Source organism: Mustela lutreola, chromosome 4 (genome assembly GCF_030435805.1).
Source record: "Mustela lutreola isolate mMusLut2 chromosome 4, mMusLut2.pri, whole genome shotgun sequence".
Lineage (NCBI taxonomy): Eukaryota > Metazoa > Chordata > Mammalia > Carnivora > Mustelidae > Mustela > Mustela lutreola.
In genome coordinates this window covers 129,788,924-129,808,602 of record NC_081293.1, presented here as the reverse complement: position 1 = coordinate 129,808,602, position 19,679 = coordinate 129,788,924, and positions in this window count along the sequence as shown.

The window sequence follows — 19,679 nt, the reverse complement described above, 5'->3', positions numbered from 1 at the left end:
GAAGAAGTCCTTTTTAATTGCTTGTGAAAAGTCAAGCCCTCTAAATGTTGCATTTCCAGCAGATTAGATAAAGTATACACCAAATTAGTGTATCTTCCAATTCTGCACCGCATTAACAACCTAATTATAACTGTGAAATAATTCAGTGTGGAACCATATGCTAAAATATGGTAATTGCTCTTGTATGGTTTTTGAAGAACTAGTTGTATTTTCCTGTGTCTCTTTGAGTTGCTGTGGCTTATTTGTTGCCTTTGGCCAGCGAGTCAAAGGCCACAGCCTCTTCCTTGCCACAGTAGATGAGAACTACATTAACTCAGCCCCACCCTCGGAATTTATTTGCAGATTCTCATTTCCTTTTTCTTATTTATTTATTTATTTATTTGACAGAGAGATCACAAGCAGGCAGAGAGACAGGCAGAGAGAGAGGGGGAAGCAGGCTCCCCGCTGAGCAGAGAGCCCGAAGCGGGACTCGATCCCAGGACCCTGGGATCATGACCCGAGCCGAAGGCAGTGGCTTAACCCACTGAGCCACCCAGGCACCCAGATTCTCATTTCTTTAATAGGAATACATTTTGTCATAACGAAAAGGGGCAGAGTTCCACACAAGTTAGACCTCTGAATCCTTTGTCCATCTCAGTCTTGTTCTTCTAAAGCAATGTAAAATGAGCATGGGGTATACATAGTTTGTCAGAATTCTTTTTTGGGAACATGCACACTGAGTAGAAGGTCTTGAGTTATTAGCTAAAGTGCCGGGCCATAGAATATTATGTGCACGTCAGCCCACTGAAGCTGATGACATTAAGGTCACTCCACAGTTGTTTGTTCTGATTTGGCTTTCTTTATTTCTTTTTTTAAAATTAAGGCTATATCTTTTTGAGAAGTTTTGGGCTTATAACAAATCTGAGGGGAAAGTTCAGAGATTTTTCTATATACTTCGGCCCTGCTCTTGTGCAGTTCCCCCTTTTATCAACATAATTCCTCTGAGTGGTGCATTTTTAAACAAGGATGAACCTGCACTGATACAACGTAAGCACCCAAATTCCAGTGTACATTATAGTTCACACTGTTTGTTGAATAAATACATAGTGAGATATATATGTCCATGACTATGATATCGTACAGCCTGTTTTCACTGCCCTAAGACTCTGCTGCCTATTCATCCCTTTACCCTGCCTGGCAACCACTGATCTTCCTACTGTCTCCATAGTTTTGCCTATTCCAGAATGTCCTCAAGTTGGAATCATACATTGTGTAGACTTCTTGGATTGAATTCTTTAAAGTTCCTCCCTATTTCTCCCTGGCTCGATAGCTCATTTCTTTTTAGCGCTGAAGAATATTCTAGTCTGGATGTGCTCACAGTTTTTTTATCTGTTTACTTACTGAAAGACACCTTGGTCGCTCCCAAGTTCTGGGACTTAGGAGTAAAGCTGCTATAAATAACTGTGTGCAGGTTATGTTTACTTTTTAAATTTTTTACTTCTTCTGGATCAAGGAGAAATTAAGACGACCACATGAGAGAAGCTATTCATATCATGAGCATGAATTTTGTTGCCTTCAAAATGCTACATAGTAGGTCTTCAACTTCTGGGAATATCTCAGTTGTTTCTTTGTGTGTGTGTCCAGTTTCACCTGTCACCATCTCACGAGGCTTTGGCCCAATGTTTTATTAGGAAAAGTATGAAGAAAGGGCCCATCTCTGCCTGTCTATTTATATTATGAAATTACACAGAAGAAACCTCTTGAGTTCTACTTCCTTCTACTCTAGCTATTTGAGGTATATACTGTTTGACATTTGTCACTTAACACTAAGTGTCAAATCTAAGAGGAGATGATCCTACATATCAATGAGTATTTGCACTGTGACAGCCAGGTAGCTCATTATCTCATGCTAGGTCAGAACATCTGTCCAGGTTTAGCTCATTATCTCATGCTAGGTCAGAACATCTGTCCAGGTTTCTGTATTACGTTTGAATGAGGGCAGCAACAAGACTGCAATGGTCTGGACCGTGGGTTTTGTTAAACAGGTAGGAAATCAGAAACTATTTCAACTCATTCATGGTTCCATTCAATATTCCTTTGCTAAGTATTACTGCTATACAAGGCTCTGGGAGTGGAAAATAAAATGAGATGCAGTGTAGGGTGTGGGAGGGTAAGGTAACCCCAGAGAGATTTGAAGATACGATGTCCAAAGGAGCCCTGGAAGCTGAGCTGGAGGAGCAAAGTGGAAAGGAGGATGTGTCCAGGGAATGGAGTTTCATGGGAACAGCAGTGGGAGATTCCTTCCTTTGTGTTCCTATTGCTGATGCCCAGATTCAGGCCAATATCACTTTTTACCAGGATTATTGACTACTATCTCGCAATCCCTAATTCTATGCCTGCAAAGCCATCCTCCTCACTATGGCCAGAACGGCCTTTCCAAGATGCAAATCAAGTAGCTCACCTTTACTTTGACATATGGCCAAGCTCATCAGCCAGGCCTCCACCATCTGGCCCTGCTTGCCTCTCTCCATGCTTCACCCCACACTCATGTTCTGGCAAAAGTAACCACTTCTATGCCTATCACACTGGACCACTCGGGATTCCTCCTACCCCTCAGCTTGTGGTCATGATTCTGGACTTTGCTGTCACACAGCTCTGGATTTGACTGTGGGCTCTGCTGCTTCCAAGCTCAGTGACCATGAAAAACTTTGACTCGTGAGCCTCAGTTTATAAAGTGGGGATGGTAAGAGAATGTGCTTCACAGCAGTTGTGGGAATTAAATAATGAATGTACAACACATGTCAAGTTCTTAGTCTATAATAAGTGTTGAACATATTTACCTATTCTTATTATCTAAAAAAAAAAAAAATTAAGACTTAGGTTAGGCTTAACCTCTTCAGGACTTTCCCTTGTTTTGCCTCCAATTTCATAGGCTTCTCATCAGTAGTCCTCATTACCCTGGGCATAGCTAGTATTGTAGTGGACTCTAACCATTGCTCTGGACCCGAATTACTGTTTCAGACTGTGAGCCTCATGGGGGTAGGGGCTGTATCCTTCTGCTCATTCCCACACCCAGTGTCTACTGTGCTTAGCACTAAGCAGTGCTCTGTTTGTGTTTGTATGTCGCATGGACACAGCCTGGGGAAGACAGCTGACATATGAAGGGGCAGGCATGTGCTTTGCCCGGAATAGGCACACTCTACAGCCACAGCCAGGAATCCAGGCAGGCTGGGTGATAGAGCCACAGAGGGTCAGGAAACCCAGTATGTGCCCAGGAAGTAAGATGGCAGAATACATCAAGAGTCTACACAACGAGATCAGAAGCCAGTGGTAGGATGGAGAATCCAGAGCTTCCTGAGGCACACCTCCCTCTGCTCTTTCTAGGGAGAGAGGCCCTGTGGGCTCTTCCTGACTAGATCTGGGGGCTGGGGCTGGAAACAGGGCAAATTCTCACAACAGATGCTGAAAAAAAGAAATCCTGGAAAAACCAGCAACACCTTCTCTGCTCTGTTAACATTTACCTTTTATAATTAAAAATATTGTGGAAAGAAAAGATGTTTTCTGTTTTGGAAAGTTCCATGTTGGTGACCCACAGAAAAAGAGATTTTGGTTATGTGTCCTCCACGCCGGCTTTGCGCTTCCAAATTTTGATTCGAAGACAGAAAAAAGATTGTGAGATGGTCGTGAACCACTGCAGGTGTTCTGGCTTAGCCTGAACCTCACAGAATAGGGCAGTGGGTTGAGAAAAGGAATGTGACCTCAGTGGAGAGGAGCCTTCCTTCTGCTTATGGGTCACAAAACTGATGTGTATCTTTTATGGACAAGTCTGGTTTGGGCCTCCTTTTCTATATGACCAACAGAAAACAAACAGAAAGTCAGACAGACAGAAAGGCAGGAAGTTCTGAGAGCTGCTTCATGGTTATTGTTACTAAGGAAACCAATTCTTTAGTATTCATGTGTTCAGCAGACGGCCGCTCTGGATCTCTGAGGCTGAGGTGGTGTCACAGAACGGCACAAGGGAAAAAAAGGGATGAAAACAGCCAAACAGATAAATAAGGAAGTTGTTTAAGAGTATATGGGTGATTTAGCCACCATCTGTGGTTTCTGGTGGCTTTAAAAATGAGATCATTGCCAGCATCAGAAGATTTAAAGAGTGATCAGGAGCATGTCTTCCCACTGCATTTATATAATCATATTCACATACTATCCACACACTGGGAAGAAAAGCCTCTCGGGAGGGAACAAAGATCCTTGAGGTCTGTTTCCTTTTCGAGAAAATCATCATTGTGCAAAAAGGGCCTCTGAAATGTATCACTATCTGTTATCCCGATTCCAAAGCGCTTTTCCCTAAGCATTCGAAGAGGAAGGTGGCATATTGCTGATTCCCTTGACTTTTCTCTCACAGAAGATGGAGGCATTTACCATAGTTGCTGAGCCTCACTCCCCAAATATAAGAAAAGTAGGTCCCACAGAAGTCACAGTTCCCAAAAGACACCCATAATCCTGCCGACCGGCCTGTGGGTGGCAAGGGCCTTAAGAACATGAAAGAGTGAAGTCAGAGGACATGGAATCCTGCATTGTCAATCAGACTGACGTAGAAGATACCAGGTATAGAGACTACACTCCTCACCCCATTCCCCCCAATCAACAAAAAGATGCTCAGGGAGTCTTGCAATTGAGATCGTGGCTGACTCGTAATTCTCATAATGAGAATCCAGGAAAAAGGATGGCTTTCTTTCCCTCATAGAGAAACAATATAAACAGACACATTTCTTAAGTGAAAGACAGTGCCATGCCCCTTCACGTCTCATATACATGGCCTAGGTGAAAGCATTGTGGAGTTTTAGGAACATCTCACAGCCTGGAGATATAAGTATCCACTGAACTAGATCATCATTAACATCCCAGTACAAGGTCATGTCACAGGCCTCTTTTCCATATTCAATTAGCATTAATTGAGCACCATTTGCATTCAAAGCCCTCTGCTAGATGCAGTCAGAGATGTGAAAATGAGTATGACATGGCCTCAGAATTCAAAGAACCCACAATCTAACTGACGGAAAACAGTGAAAAATTCCTCAACATTCTTAGAAACTCATCATACGACCTGAATGCCCTTGGCCCCTGTCTGGCTCTCCTTCGCCTCTGTGGCCCCAGCCCAATCCTCTCCTGACACTGGCATCTGCAGCTTTCCGGCTCCTGTCTCATCATTCAGATCACAGTTCAAAAGTCACTTCCTCTGGGAAACTTCCTGATTCCCCAGCTCAGCCCCCTGTTATATCATCTCACTGTACCCTCTTTTTCCTCTGCTGTGCTAATTACACTTGGATGCCACGTGACTGGTACGGTGTGTCCTCCCCATGAGACCCCACATTTCATGGAAGCCAAGGCCGAGGGGCTTTTCCTCCTCACTGAGTCCTCACGCCCATGACAGAGCCTGGTCCAGAGTGGGCTTTTGGCAAATATTTCTTAATAAATGAATAGATGTTCATAATGAAATCAGTTTGAAGGTAAGAGAAACAAGACCCTGAAGCAGAGGGCTGGCAAACAGTGTGGCTGGGGGGAATGCTTGTTTCTCTCCCAAATGTTTGCTAGGTACCAGGTGCCCAAAATATGGAATGCTTGTGAGATGAGTGAATGAATGGTGAACTAGGAGAAAATCAGAGTTCTCGTTTTTCTTTGTTTGCTTATATGATTATACTTTACATGAACAGTAATGTTAATAGCCTTTTCTCTCTCTCTCTCTCTTTTTGGTGCAACAACCCTGTAAAAAGATAGTTAAAAACTAAACAATAACCAGTCAAAAACCCAGGATCTGGCTGAGCAACACTTCTTTGCCATTTCCACAAAAAAAAAAAATTTTGGCCTAGAAACCTCTGTAGTAAAACACTGGACAACTTCAATTTTGTAGGAGAGAACTTCTCCTGCCTGCTTTGGCTGTGAATGCTGACCTGAGAAGCTTCTCTTCCATATGTCCTGGAGCTACTGTTTATTCATTCATTTGTTGTTGACTCATTCATAGATTTAGTCAGCATATATTTACTGAGTAAAAACCATATATTAGTTACTAAGCTATGACATCTACCATATACCAGGGAAAAAGACCATCAAAGCCTCCTACAGTTAAGTTGGATAACTAGGTCTATAAATAGATGATTCCACCCTAGCAGCTGACTTGGGAAGCAGTGCCTCAATCATACAGTACCTCCCTATTTGTGGCACTGGTTACACTCATTATCCTCCTTCCAATGGCTGTGAGCCATTGAGGAAACTGAGGCACAGAGAAGCTAAGGAGCTTGACAAGGATACACAGCAAGTGAAGTGACAAGAGTCAGCAGTCAACTTAGGTCTGCCTGAGAGAGAACCACAATGGACTCCTTCTTTTCTTTTGAGTTGAACCCTAAGAAATTACTGATAGTTGGCCCTTTGGGGCCACAGAAATAGCAAATCTGTACATAGGTAAGTAATATAAGTAGATGAAATGAAGTAAATGAAAGGTTAGAAATAGGGTGTTGGCGAAGCAGAGCAGGGGACAGGCCAGGAATGGCTTCCTGGGGCAGTTTTGCAGCATGCCCAGGGATCAATCAGCATGTCGTAAGGAAGGAGGGGAGAGCAAGGACACATACACATGCCCTAACTCAACACATCTTCATTTTGGGCTGACTGTACGCCAGACCCTGTGCTCATGCAGAGAGCAAGCAGAGCTTGGAGTTGTGCAGAGAGGACAATTATAATAAAATCGGAGCATTCATATATGCTCTAATAAAATGCCCTAGAAGACACAGCAAAAGTCTGAATGTGAGAGAGAACAAGAACATGTCAGTGGTTTAGTTGGAAGCAAAGGATTCCAGGCTGAGGAGCAAGATAAGAGGGAATGGGAGCCACCAGGAAGACCACTGAGGTCTGGAGTGGAGTAGACACAGAACGCAGGAGAAACCAGGGGACGGTGTGCCACAGAAGAGGGCTTCCAGTGATTTCCTCAGCTACATCATGGAGGAGGGCTTAAAGTGGGATGAATGGGAAGCATGAAGAACACTTGAAGCTGTTTTAGGTGGAAATTGAGAGCCTGCATCTCACAGAGCCAGTGGAAATACTGATGTTCAAGGCCAATGATGTTTAGTGTTAACCCTGAGAATTACCAATCACTCTAGGTATCCTGGGAGGCACAGGCATTTCGATTTAATTGGCTGAAAGCTCTAGAAAGCCTCATCTATCTTTCTACACAAAGACTCTGCATGCCAGATGCCTCTTTGTGCTAGGTTCCCTCCTTCAAGCCCTTCTTTACATGTGTTTAAATTCAGTCAGGGCTTCCTAGCTGCCAGAAGTTGCTTGTTTTAACATTTATGTTCATGGAGGAAGAGGTTTTAATTAAAGATTATGGAACTCCATCTTCAGATCCAAATCTAGATCTGTTTCTCAGTTCCACATGTCTCCTTGAATAGCATCAAGAACCTGCATTTTGGCTCTTAATGTTTACAGTATGATTCTTGAATTGACTGCCTCATGTCTCCTCTGTTCTATGCCAGACAGGGACCAGTTCTGTTTCTCATTGTCACTCAAACAGATGTAAACATCCAAGGTACCAGGGAAAATATGGAGCCTGTTCAGCACTATGACACAACTCTGTAAAACCCCCTGATGTTTTCAGGACAATGAAAGCTATTAATGATTATAAAAGGTATCTACATTTGGATTTTTATTTTATTTATTTTTTTTATTTTTAAAGATTGTATTTATTTATTTGAAAGAGTTGTGGAGGCAGAGGGAGAGGGAGAAAGAATCCCAAGCAGACTCTGCACTGAGCACAGAGCTGGACATGGGGCTCGATCCACGACCCTGAGATCTGGACCTGAGCTGAAACCCAGACTTGGATGCTCCACCAAATGTGCCACCTAGGTGCCCCTAAAGATCTGCATTTTAAAAACAAGCACAGGGGTCCCTGGGTGGCTCAGTTGGTTAAGCAGCTGGCTTTGGCTCCGGTCATGACCTCAGGATCCTGGGATGGGGCCCTACATCCGGCTCCCTGCTCAGCAGAGAGCTTGCTTCTTCCTCTCATCTGCCTGCGGCTCTACCCACTGGTGCTCTCTCTCTCTCATAAATAAAATCTTTATTAAAAAATAATAAAAATAAAAACCAAGCACAAAAGTGTTGTTTTTCTTGTTTTTTTCTTAAATAGAACAGGCTAACTTCTAGATACATCTTAAAAAGTATGTTGTAATGTATTTGGTGAAGAATAATCTAACTTAACCAAGGGTTGCCATAAACAGAAAAACATTAAAACGTAAAGACAATTCAGCATAAGGCCCCTATGCTGGTTAAGGGCATGATCATAGACTCAAATACATTCGAGATTCTCTGTTCCAAAGTAGGGCTTGACTGTTGGACATTCCTTGGCTAAAATTAAGGCAATCTATTAGTTTGGCCGTTCTGTCTGGTCACAAGCAAACTGTTTGGCTAGAGGTGACCGGCTGTCAATCTCATCTGCTGTTGCTGGAGGCTGAGCAGACAGGAAGTTGTAGGGTTGCTAATTGGTTAACTTTTATCCCAGCATTAGCTTCCTATTGCTGTTGTAATTCCCACGATCTTAGCCAAAAAAACCTTCCCCAAAACAATGAGGCATCTTTACTTCCTGAAGGTAAATCTAAAAAGTGCCCTTGTGGGAAATCATTACCTCTAATGTCCCATTCACCACAGATGGCAGCAGTGCTAGGAATCCTCTAAGAGAGTGACAATGAAGATTGATGTTGCCATCTGTCTCTGGTTGATTTAAATGTTTATGTCCCCTATAGCTGTAGGGTTTTGGCAGCAATGTTGTTGATACCCAAGAAAGAAAATGTAATTAAAATTAAGAGACTAAGAACTGGAAGTTGATCCAACTTATTTTGTCATTATAGCCTGCTGCCTCTCTTTCTCGTTCTTTCTCTTCTGGCCCACTTGCTGACTTTTTTCCCTCACTCATCTAGTCTATACCATATCAATGATCTTTGAGGTTTACCTTAGCTGAGTTTCTATCAAAACTTCCTAGAGGGGCACCTGTAGGGGTGTGGTCAGGTGGGCATCAGACTCTTGGTTTCGGCTCAGGTTGTGACCCTGGGGTCCTAGGATCCAGCACCAAATTGGGCTCTGCACTGGGTCTGCTTGAGATTCTCTCTCCCTCTCCCTCTGCTTCACTCACCCTACTCTCTGTCTCTTATAAATAAATCAATCTTAAAACAAAACAAAACAAAACAAAAAACCAAAAAACAACTTCCTAGAGTCCCAACAACACATGTTAACAGTGGGGAAGAGGAAGCCAACAAGGTGGCATGCGGGGAGTTCCCAGGAACAACACGTAGAAACTTAGCTTTCCAAACAACAACAAAGACACCATTAAAAAGACTCTGAATGAGAATTCCCCTCACAGTTCCCTCCAAAGGTTTGTGGATTTCAATAATTTCTTTTTCCTTTTTTTTTTTTTCCTGGTTTCCAGTACAGTAATCTTTGGATTACTCAAAGATCTTTCACATTTTCTGCACAATTTATTTTAATATAAATTATTCACTGAATAAAAAATGTATACAAAATCTCTACTTTTTTTTTTTTCCTCGGGAGTAACTCACTGTCCCTAAGGATGTGAACAATGGGATTTGTGTTTGAGCAAGTTGTTAAAAATAAGTCTTAAGCTTTAAGAATGGCTCACATGTGACTCAGTTATTTTTAAAAATAAATAAATAAAGCCTGGGGAGAGTAGAGGGCAGAAGGAGAATGGTTTAAGATGGAAAAGAACAAGCAATTCATTTTCTTGCAAGACATAGTCTAAATATAGGAAAGAAGATTTCAGTCATCTCTGAGGCTTGAACAGAACTCCTTTGCTCCGCCCCCACTCATATATATATATATATATATACTTTCATTTGTTAGCCTGCAAAGAAAAATCTCTGCACCCTAGAATTTCTCTCCACTTGGAAAATTGATTGCATACTATCTTAGCTAGAGCTACAACACCTGCATTCCACGCAGCCAAAACCTTGTAGAAAAGAGATTTTGTTGCCTTAAATGAAGTGGGTTCGAAAACTAGACTGTCTGTCCGGAAAGGTGTTCTTTGAGTCCCCTGTGAAGCACTTAAAGCTAGGCAATTGCTTATTTAATCCTTTGGCACAACAGGGTTTTAAAAAATTAGTATGAAAAAGCTACTTACTCAGGCTAAGTCAAATCCAAGCATTAGCAAGTCTTAGAGGCTAGAGATGGAGGAAGTGCTGCTTGTTGGCTAGTTGGGGAGGGTTCTTTTTCCTCTGGAACAGTGGCTACTTGGCTTTGGGAGGCAGGAAGCTGAAGTGGGACAAGAATAAAACTCTGTATAACATATGGTTTCCTGGGAGGAAAGTGGAGCTCCAGGTTGTTATCACCTCCAGGTTCAAAAGCCATAGGGTTTTGGGGCCAAGGTTTTCCGAGTGCTTATGGGGGATGGCATTTGGTTGCAGAGAATTTTAAAAACAGATACCTACCATTCAGAATTCCAAGAAAATCACAGTCTTGGGTTTTCTCCTAGTCTACCAAACTCATCCTGTTCAGCAAGTGAACACACACTAGGGCAGTGCCTCTATGGCGTTTAACTCCAGAGATGTATTAGTTTTCAAATAAGTCTGCAAATGAGTTGAAACACCTCCCATTAAGAGGAGGTATCTACTTCCCCTCTCTTTAAATATTGGGCTGGCCTTAGTGACTAGCTTCTAACTAAGAGTAAGTAGCAGGAGTGATTCTTTGTGGCTTTCAAGGCTAGTTCATCAAAAGGGACACAGCATCTGCCTGGCTCTCTCTCTTGAGGTAAATTCATTTCCTTGGAGCAGGGATACCTCCATGCTAGAAAAACCGCGGAGAGGGACCACGGAGACCCAGCAGGCCCAGCCCCAGCCCTGCAAGTCCTCCCAGCCCGTGGGCCAGATATGTGAGGAAAGCAGCCTTTGAGTTGGCCCCAAAGCTGGGAACACCTGAGATTTTGAGCCAGAACCCCCCGAACAGGCTGATGCAGAATGCTGGATCCACAGAAACCAAGAAAGAGAAAACAGGTTAATGCTATTCTTGGGCCACCGATTTGGAGGGTGACTTGTTTCAAACAACAGATTTGTGGGAATTTTTTGGTACCTACAGGTGAGGTGTTGCCATAACAGAAGTGGAGGGCAGGGATTGGAGGACCTTTGAAGAGGCTGTGGGTGAAGAACTGAAGGAAAGTCAGGAGAGTATTGGCAGCTGGAGGAAAGGGGCCCCTGGTTCTGAAGTGTTGCAGTTTTTATACCAGAGGTAACATGGAAAACAGAAAATGTACCTAATGGACTCATGTCCCAGGAAGCTTTCAGGCACAGTGTTGAAGGTGTCTCCTGACCTTCCTAATTGCCGTAAAATATGAGAAGAGAGAGATGAAGTTAAAAAAAAAAAAAAAAAAAAAAAAAGGCAAACTGAACCGAACTGAACCCAAACCAACCAAAAAACCAATGCTAAATTAAAGAGCCAAGACTTTAGGGGTTCAAAAAATCAAACTATTGTTCAGTTTCATCCTCTCCAGATGGCAGATGCAGCTAAAATTAATACATGTAATTTCCGTATAAAGATGAAGGAAGCAGTGTGACTCAAAATTCCTTTGTTAAGACCTCACACAGTTGAACGTAGTGCCTTACAGATTCTTTCAAGCAGCCAAGAGTCCCTCTGAAAAGCTTAAGAGCATGCCTTTTAGATGTCTCCATTAACAGAAATGGTTCTAAAATTCTTAAGGGCACAGTCCCAAAGTAGCCCTAGAGGGAGTTTAAGGTAGAGAAAAGCTTATCTCAATGAGATTTGTGAATGTGTTTTTTGTCTAATGGAGGGAATCTCAATAAGACTGCGGGGAAACAAAATCTTAAACAGAGCTGCACTAATGAAAACATTGCCAGCTCAGGCTAAAAGGGACAAAAAGTGTAAAAGTGTAAAAGTGTAAGGCTAAAAGTGTAAAAAAAAAAAGGGCTTTTAGGTTCCTAAAATTCTCTGGGAAAGCAGCAGGCTGAGGAAACTCCTCAGCTATAAAGACGGAGTACATTTTTTGGGTGCCTGGGAGGCTCAGTTGTTTAAGCGTCCAAGTTTAGGTTTCACCTCAGGTCATGATCTCAAGCTCATGGGATTGAGCCCTGCGTTGGGCTATGTGCTAGGCGGGAGTCTGCTTCTCATCCCCTCTCTCAGTCCCTCCCCCTGCTCACTCTCTCAAGTAAATAAATATTTTCTTAAAAAGATGGGGGTAACCTGTACCCCTGAAACCAATAATATATGTTAAGAAAAAAAAATTTAAAAGACGGGGTAGATTTTCTAGAACACGAAGGATAATTCAGAGGGAGGAATCTAGAGTCCAGAGAACGGAATCAAGTGCCATGAAAAACAGTTTCCACTCAGCTCTAATCAAGGAGCTTGGTTCACCAGTGACTGGCTGGATTTCAGAATTGCCACAGGCTGATTACCTGATTGTCACGGAAGACTGAAATGTCTCTAGTGGCTATCCTATGCTTAACAAAGTCTGTTGGGTGGGGGAGCAATAACTTTTCACTCTAGGCCACAAATCTTCAGATTGAGATCAGTATTCAGGAGGTTGGTTGTAATTGAGGATCTGCTCCTATGGAGCAGCACCTGAACCTGGTTTGGATGATGGGCAGCTGGACCTTGAAAGTGGGTGGATGCCATCCAGATGAGCTGTTTGGGGGTCTTAGGAGAGGGTGAGTGCATTTGCATGTGGGATCAATATAAATAACTTCTGGTGGCACCTGTGTGGCTCAGTGGGTTAAGGCCTCTGCCTTCGGCTCAGGTCATGATCTCAGGGTCCTGGGATCAATCCCCGAATCAGGCTCTCTGCCCAGCCAGGAGCCTGCTTCCCTCCTCTCTCTGCCTGCCTCTCTGCCTACTTGTGATCTCTGTCTGTCAAATAAATAAATTAAAATATATATATATGAATAAAACTTCTGGCTGGAGGGGAGACAGTTTTTAAAACATGCCCACCATTTTTTGACCTTTTTTTCTATTGAAAGGTGAAATCTAATTCTTCTCCCTGCAAATATAGGCTGGCCTTAGTGACTCACTTCAACAAATAGAATACTAGGTCATAAAAAGCCACACAGCTTCCATCCAGTTCTCTTGGTGCATGTGGTTTGAAGCCCCGAGCCACCATATAAAATCTCCAGCAAACCCAAGCATCATGCTTAGCAGGACTTGTAGAGAAACCACGTGAAGTTAGTGGAGCTCTGTTCTAGCTCTTTCACCTCCCAGCTGTGGCACCAGATATGTGAGTGATGAAGCTTTAAAGATGACCTCAGCTAAGTCACCACCTGACGCAGCCTCATGAGAAATCACAAGCCAAAACCACTCAGCCAAACTGCTCCTGAACTCCTGCCCATAGAAGCTAGTGAGAGATGATAAATGACTGTTCTTTGGGGACACTAAATTTGGGGGCGATCTCTTATACAAGGAGGGCACCAGTCACATTTCATTCTCTGTAAATGGGAATCCTTGGAGTTCTTCAACAAGGTGGTATCATAAGAGTCTGTGCAGATCCAGCTGTAAGTGTGGCCAGATTAGGACAAAGCCAGGCTTTGTCCAGGCTTTGTCCAGATTACTTTGCTCTCAGTTTTTCTCTCCTTTCCCTTGGTTGTCTACTTCCATTGGACTGCATGTCTTAACTTCATCTTACACTAAGCTTCAAGGCTAGTCCCTCGATACCTGGTACCCTAGCTTCATTAATCTCTTTTGGGCATTCTAGTCTACTTCACCCTGGGAGTTCCCCTTAATACCACCATAAGTTCAATTCCAGCACACCTGTACCTGATAAGACAGCACATGGAAGCCCCTTCTCATCCCATCCCAGATTCTCTCTGCATTGCAGGGAAGGTGGGAGACACATACATCCAAATTCCATTTCCATCTGAGCAAACAGCTGCCAGTCTACTCTTCAGTATGGGACAAGGCTTTCCTCTAGTTTTCCAAATGAACCTTCCACCCAACTGAGTGACTAAGGATAGGGCCTCAGTCAGCAGCCAATGACCTCTGGGCAAAAACAGCAACATTTTAGTCAGGATGCACCTTTTCCTCTGGGGCTTTGTTTGCTGGCCCACAAAATGTGATGAACAAAAATAGCATGATTCCGATAATAAACTTATGAATAAAATTGGTTATGAAATGACATGGATGAACAGCAATGGGGATTCTTTTCCTTTTTTTTTTTTTTTTAAAGATTTTATTTATTTATTTGACAGACAGAGATCACAAGTAGGCTGAGAGGCGGGCAGTGAGACAGAGAAGGAAGCAGGCTCCCTGCTGAGCAGACAGCCCCATGTGGGGCTTGATCCCAGGACCTTGGGATCATGACCAGAGCCGAAGGCAGAGGCTTTAACCCACTGAGCCACCCTGGTGCCCCAGCAATGGGGATTCTTAAGTGACATTTCTAGAGTAGTACGTTTGGTTTTCAATCTTGGTAACAAATGAAAGCATGTGATCTCACCTGGATGTTAATGACCAACAGCAGAAAGAAAATATTACTTTCTTCAGCCTACCATGAATTCTCTGGTATACTTGGCAGTCATTGGCACAGAAACTGAAGGGTAATTTAGTGCCCTGCCCCAGGGTATGGCTCTCCTCTGGAGTCAGTAAGACGAGCATATCAGAACCCAGGTTGGAACTCTGGTATTCATATGAGCAGTACATAGATTCAGTAATGCTCCCTCTACTACACAGAATATGGGAAAGAACTGGGAATTCCATTTCTTGCCTTGCTTTGTGAAGATGTAGGAAATAACTTGTCAATAGGCACCCCTCAAACTGAGTGTCTCTTGAATGATTTGCAATTTGAACATAATCTTTAGGGGGAGAGGGTGGAAGGGAAATTCTAGACAGATGAACAGACTGGGTAGAAGGTTATGCACTTCAGCTTCCCTCCAGAGCGGTTCACTGTCATGGCTGACCAACAGAAACCCTTGAGGAGACTTTAAAAAGTGCACACGCCTAAACTGGCACCTCAGAGACTGGGGTTCAGTAGGAATGTTTAGAAAGCTCCCCGGGGGGCCTGGGTGGCTCAGTGGGTTAAGCCTCTGCCTTCGGCTCAAGTCATGATCACAGGGTCCTAGGATCAAGGCCCGAATAGGACTCTCTGCTCGGCAGGAGCCTGCTTCCCCCTCTCTCTGCCTCTCTGCCTACTTGTGGTCTCTGTTGGTCAAATAAATAAATAAAATCTTAAAAAAAAGAAAGAAAGAAATAAAGAAAGAAAGAAAGAAAGAAAGCTCCCCAGGGGATTTGGGCAGCCGGCCAGGTATGGGAACCCCTGCCTCTGTGAGCTCCTGAGGACAACCAGAAATCTGCCTTCTTTGGTTTCCTTTTTTCCCACAGAATTGGGCAGGGCTTTGTTTAGAGTTACACAGAGTACATGTGCAATATGTTCATGTTGTTTGTAGGCTTCTAAACGCTTTCTTTTTTTTTTTTTTTAAAGATTTTATTCACTTATTTGGCAGACAGAGATCACAAGTAGGCAGAGAAGCAGGCAGAGAGAGAGGAGGAAGCAGGCTCCCTGCTGAGCAGAGAGCCTGATGCGGGGCTGGATCCCAGGACCCTGGGATCATGACCTGAGCTGAAGGCAGAGGCTTTAACCCACTGAGCCACCCAGGCGCCCCTCTAAATGCTTTCTTAAGAAGGTAAACTATATTCCATTTCACTCATGTTTAATCTGTATTATCCTTTAATAACTGATTTATTTTAAAAATTGTTAAATACTGGGCCCTGGTTACTCTCATTAGTCTTGATGATAAAGAGATTGAAAAAAGACTTGTTATTGTTACTATTTTCAAAGTGATGTAGGAACTTGGAAGAAGGAGGAATTGTTTTGAGGGGATGCTTTGGAAGAGACTTTTTGAAGAGGGACTTAAAAGTATTAATAGGAATTTGGCTGCTAGAAAAACAGGGGAAGTCATTCTCAGAAGGAACAGTATTTCCAAAAGAACAGGGCCTTGAGAAGGTCTGGAATATCCAGGGATCAGTGGCAAGTTCAGTATGGGGCAGGTAGAAGATGTGAGTCTGGAGAGGTGGAAGACGAGCCTGGAAGGAAAAGGGCCAAAAGGCAGTGGGCTGTTGGGAAACCAGCTCTTAAAAAAGAAAAAAAGCAAAAAGGACCTGATTTGTACAGTTGACTCATTTTTGTGGTGTACATACTCCCATCTGATTTTAAGTTATCAGTGATTTAAGAACTGACTCACAAAATTCCTACATATTTACTGTCAGTTTTTGTGAACCGGTACCAGCTGGTTCCAGTACATGACTGAGAAGAGGTCAGAGCCTTTAATTCTAAGGAATAGACTAAAACAATTTTTTTTTGCCTCTTGTCACAGTGTTTCTGCCTCATAGTATACGGCCCACTTCTATGGCTTTGGAGTAGGGTGGGTCAATGAAATGCACAAGGGACCTGAAAACTCACCGGAACTAATTTTCAGGCTCTTATCACCCATCAGCACTGTCCTTAAGCCCAGGAAAGAGGGGCTCCTTTTCTGGTTCACATTTTAAAGGGTTTGGCTCTCTGGGCATAGTACCCACCCCTCTACAACAGAATGAGGAATTCATGGTGTCATGCCCAACAGGAACCTACCTCCCCTACTTCTACTCCATATACTCCACATGTCTGGGACTCAGGAGTTCTCTTGGTGTATGGAATCTTCCTAAAGCACCTTCCCTGAAGATAGGCACCTGGTCCCCAAGGGTTGGCCAAGGAGGGACTATGCCAAGGGTAGGGCAGAATATGGATGTGGGGGCTGGATGTTGATACCCATGCACGTGTAACCCTCACTCTGGACCCACACGCTTACAGCTAGGAATGGGAAGTGAAAAGCCGCAGAGAGGCCTTGAACCCGGCTACCTACATTCTGACATGGAGAAGAACTTCTTCTTTAACCCACTGAGTTAAAAGTTCTTTGGAGAAGAACTTCGAGAGAAGTCTAGCAGTTCTAAGTTCAACCCAGGACTTCTAGGTTATCATGAAGACGTATTTGTCCAGGTAAGAGAATAGAATATATATTTGACATTTTGTTAGTTGGATTTATATTTTTAAATATTTAGATATAAGCTATGTGGGCCTCCATTTTGACTCTACCCTGGGCCCAGCAAATGTCAGGGATGGTCTTGGAGGACCAGGGGGGGACCCCCTGGTAATGGGGGAGCCCACTACCAGGGCTGTATTCTAAGCCAAGGCAAGCAAGCTACAGGCCCCAGACAAATTCTTGCCCGCTGTATGTTTTTATATACGCTGCGAGCTAAAAATGGGTTTTCCATTTACAAATAGTGTTTAAAAGTCAAAAGAAAAATATTTCACGATATGTGAAAATTATATGCAATTCAAACTTCAGTGCCCATGAATTGTGTGACTGGCACACAGCCAAAGCCATTCATGTGTGTATCGTGCACGGCTGATTTCATGCCACAACAGCAGAGTGAGGAGTTGTGACAGAGACTGTATGGCCTGGGAAGCTGAATATATTTGCTCTCTGGCTCTTACATAAACAGTTTGCCTGCCCTACCTCTAGAGCAGCCGCAGGCAGCAGGAAGGGAAGAGTCTAGTAGTTCTCCTGTGGGTCTGCTCCACAGAGCCACCTGTTGAACTCTCCAAACACACCAATGCCAGGGCCCCACTCTGAATATTTTAGGATGAACTGGTCTGGGGTTGGGTGTTTTTAAGACATCCCCATGATTCTAATGAGAGCCAGGGCTGTGAGCCACTGGGCTAAGTGAATGTAACGTGAGAATCGGAATTCCCCAAATGCCAGGCGAAGTAAAGTTATGGGACCTGTGCCTGCTTTCCCCAAGGATCGGAGTGGATTACAGCCTTTCCCTGAGGACACAAGGTCCCCACTTACCTGACTAGGCCGAAGGAGGAGCAAGGGAAAGGGATCATTGTTTCCCACTGTGGTATGATGTACAAAGCCAGTTTCATTTCGACTTCTCCACATCCTTGAACGGCTGGTTCAAACACGTGTCCCTGCGCGAGCCCAGCACAGTGTGCATCTGTCAGGCAGGCCCACCTTGGACGACGGTGGCACACACCTTCCCTGGAACCCCTGCCGGGTCACTTCCCAGGACACATTCCAATAGGCAACCCTTACCCCATGTTTGCAGTGTGCGCTCCATAATTACTGGTGGCCTCTCAGGGAAGGAGAAAAAAGACAACTCTATCAGAATCCCATTCTCCAGCAGCACAGCCAGCACCATTGGCAGAGGCTGGCTCCGGGGCTGCAAGGCCGCTCCGAGCTATTATTGTGCCCGGCTCTCTCTCAGCAGGACTCGTCGCAGACAATACAGTACACCGAGAGCATGGGGGATGAACAGTAAATACGAGGCCTTGGATTTTTTTTAATCTTGTCAGTTTTCCCCTGATTTGTGTCCTTTATCCTAGCCCCCTCTGCTGTCTAAGCTTCTCAAAGCTAATGCCCATAACGCCACCACCCACTGGTAGCAGCAGGCTGCTGGGCCACTGTGGGGTTCTCATTGCGGAGACTGACAATGCCCGCCATTATCCGGCGACTGTACGTGTTAACCTAGTGGCACAGGGTTGCTCCGACACCTTCCCCTCTGCTTTCTCTTTACTCTGGGGGCCAACAGCAACTCTAGGAGTGCCGCCCTCCTGACTCTCGCTGCTTGTCTCAGGCAGCACACATCACGTCCTCCGACCGGCGGCGCTGGAACAGCTCGGCTGAAAAAGAGGACGCTGGGCAATTACGGAGCCGAAAGGGGGCTGTCATCCCGGCGGCCGCGTTTAAAAAGTTAAAAATACTCCTCAAAGCTAATTCTTGGGCCTCTTGTAGATACCAGCCCTCTTGCTCCTTCTTTCCTTCATTAAGAGCTCCGAGGACTCCACCGCACAGCGAGGTTCTAGAACAGGAGCGCACCGCCGAGGCTTGCGGAAGTGGCCTCAACCGAGGGCGCATGCGCCCCCGCAGCTGAGGGAAGGAGGACGGTGGCTTGCGTTTCGCTGCCTTGAAACAACTCCCAGACACCAGTTATTCGTTTGACACTTCTCTAATTGTCATCAGTTTCCAGGGTGATTTCTGGCTCCCATCGAACTGAGAAATTTGCGTATTATTTCATTATCTCTGCCCTGGCTACCCCGAAGTCTGCCTTTACACAATCTCCTGTCTCAGAATCCGCGGGTGCCGGCAGGACCGTGTGGAAATGCACGTGTCCTTGGCAGAGGCGACTTCTGCTGCCGTAGGGGAAAACAGCAGGGGCAGCCGGGGGAGTTGAAGACGTGGTGGCTCTCATGAGCTTTTCTGGAATGGGCTCTGCATCGGCGGAGGACACTTACATTTGGTTTTGTGAGAAGAGTAAAATTGAGAGAGCTTACAGACTCTGAAGTTTGTAATGATGTAGAGCTTGTGAAGGGCTCACGAACTCAGCTGTGGGAGAGGAGCTGAGGCGGCTGCTGCTGGCGAGTGAGGGTCTCCCCGGGGGAAAGCCAGGGGTCCTGAGTCATCCTAACGTAAGACTTGAACTTTGTTTTTGTTTTTGTTTTTTTTTTGCCTCCAAGGGTAAACATTATTTTTAAAAGATTTGCCTATTTATTTGAGAGAGAGCGTGAGAGAGCTCATGAACAGAAAGAGAGGGGGCAGGAGAGGGAGAGAATCTCAAGCAGACTGCCAGCTGAGGGCAGAGCCCAACACCAGGCTCCATCTCACAACCCTGAGATC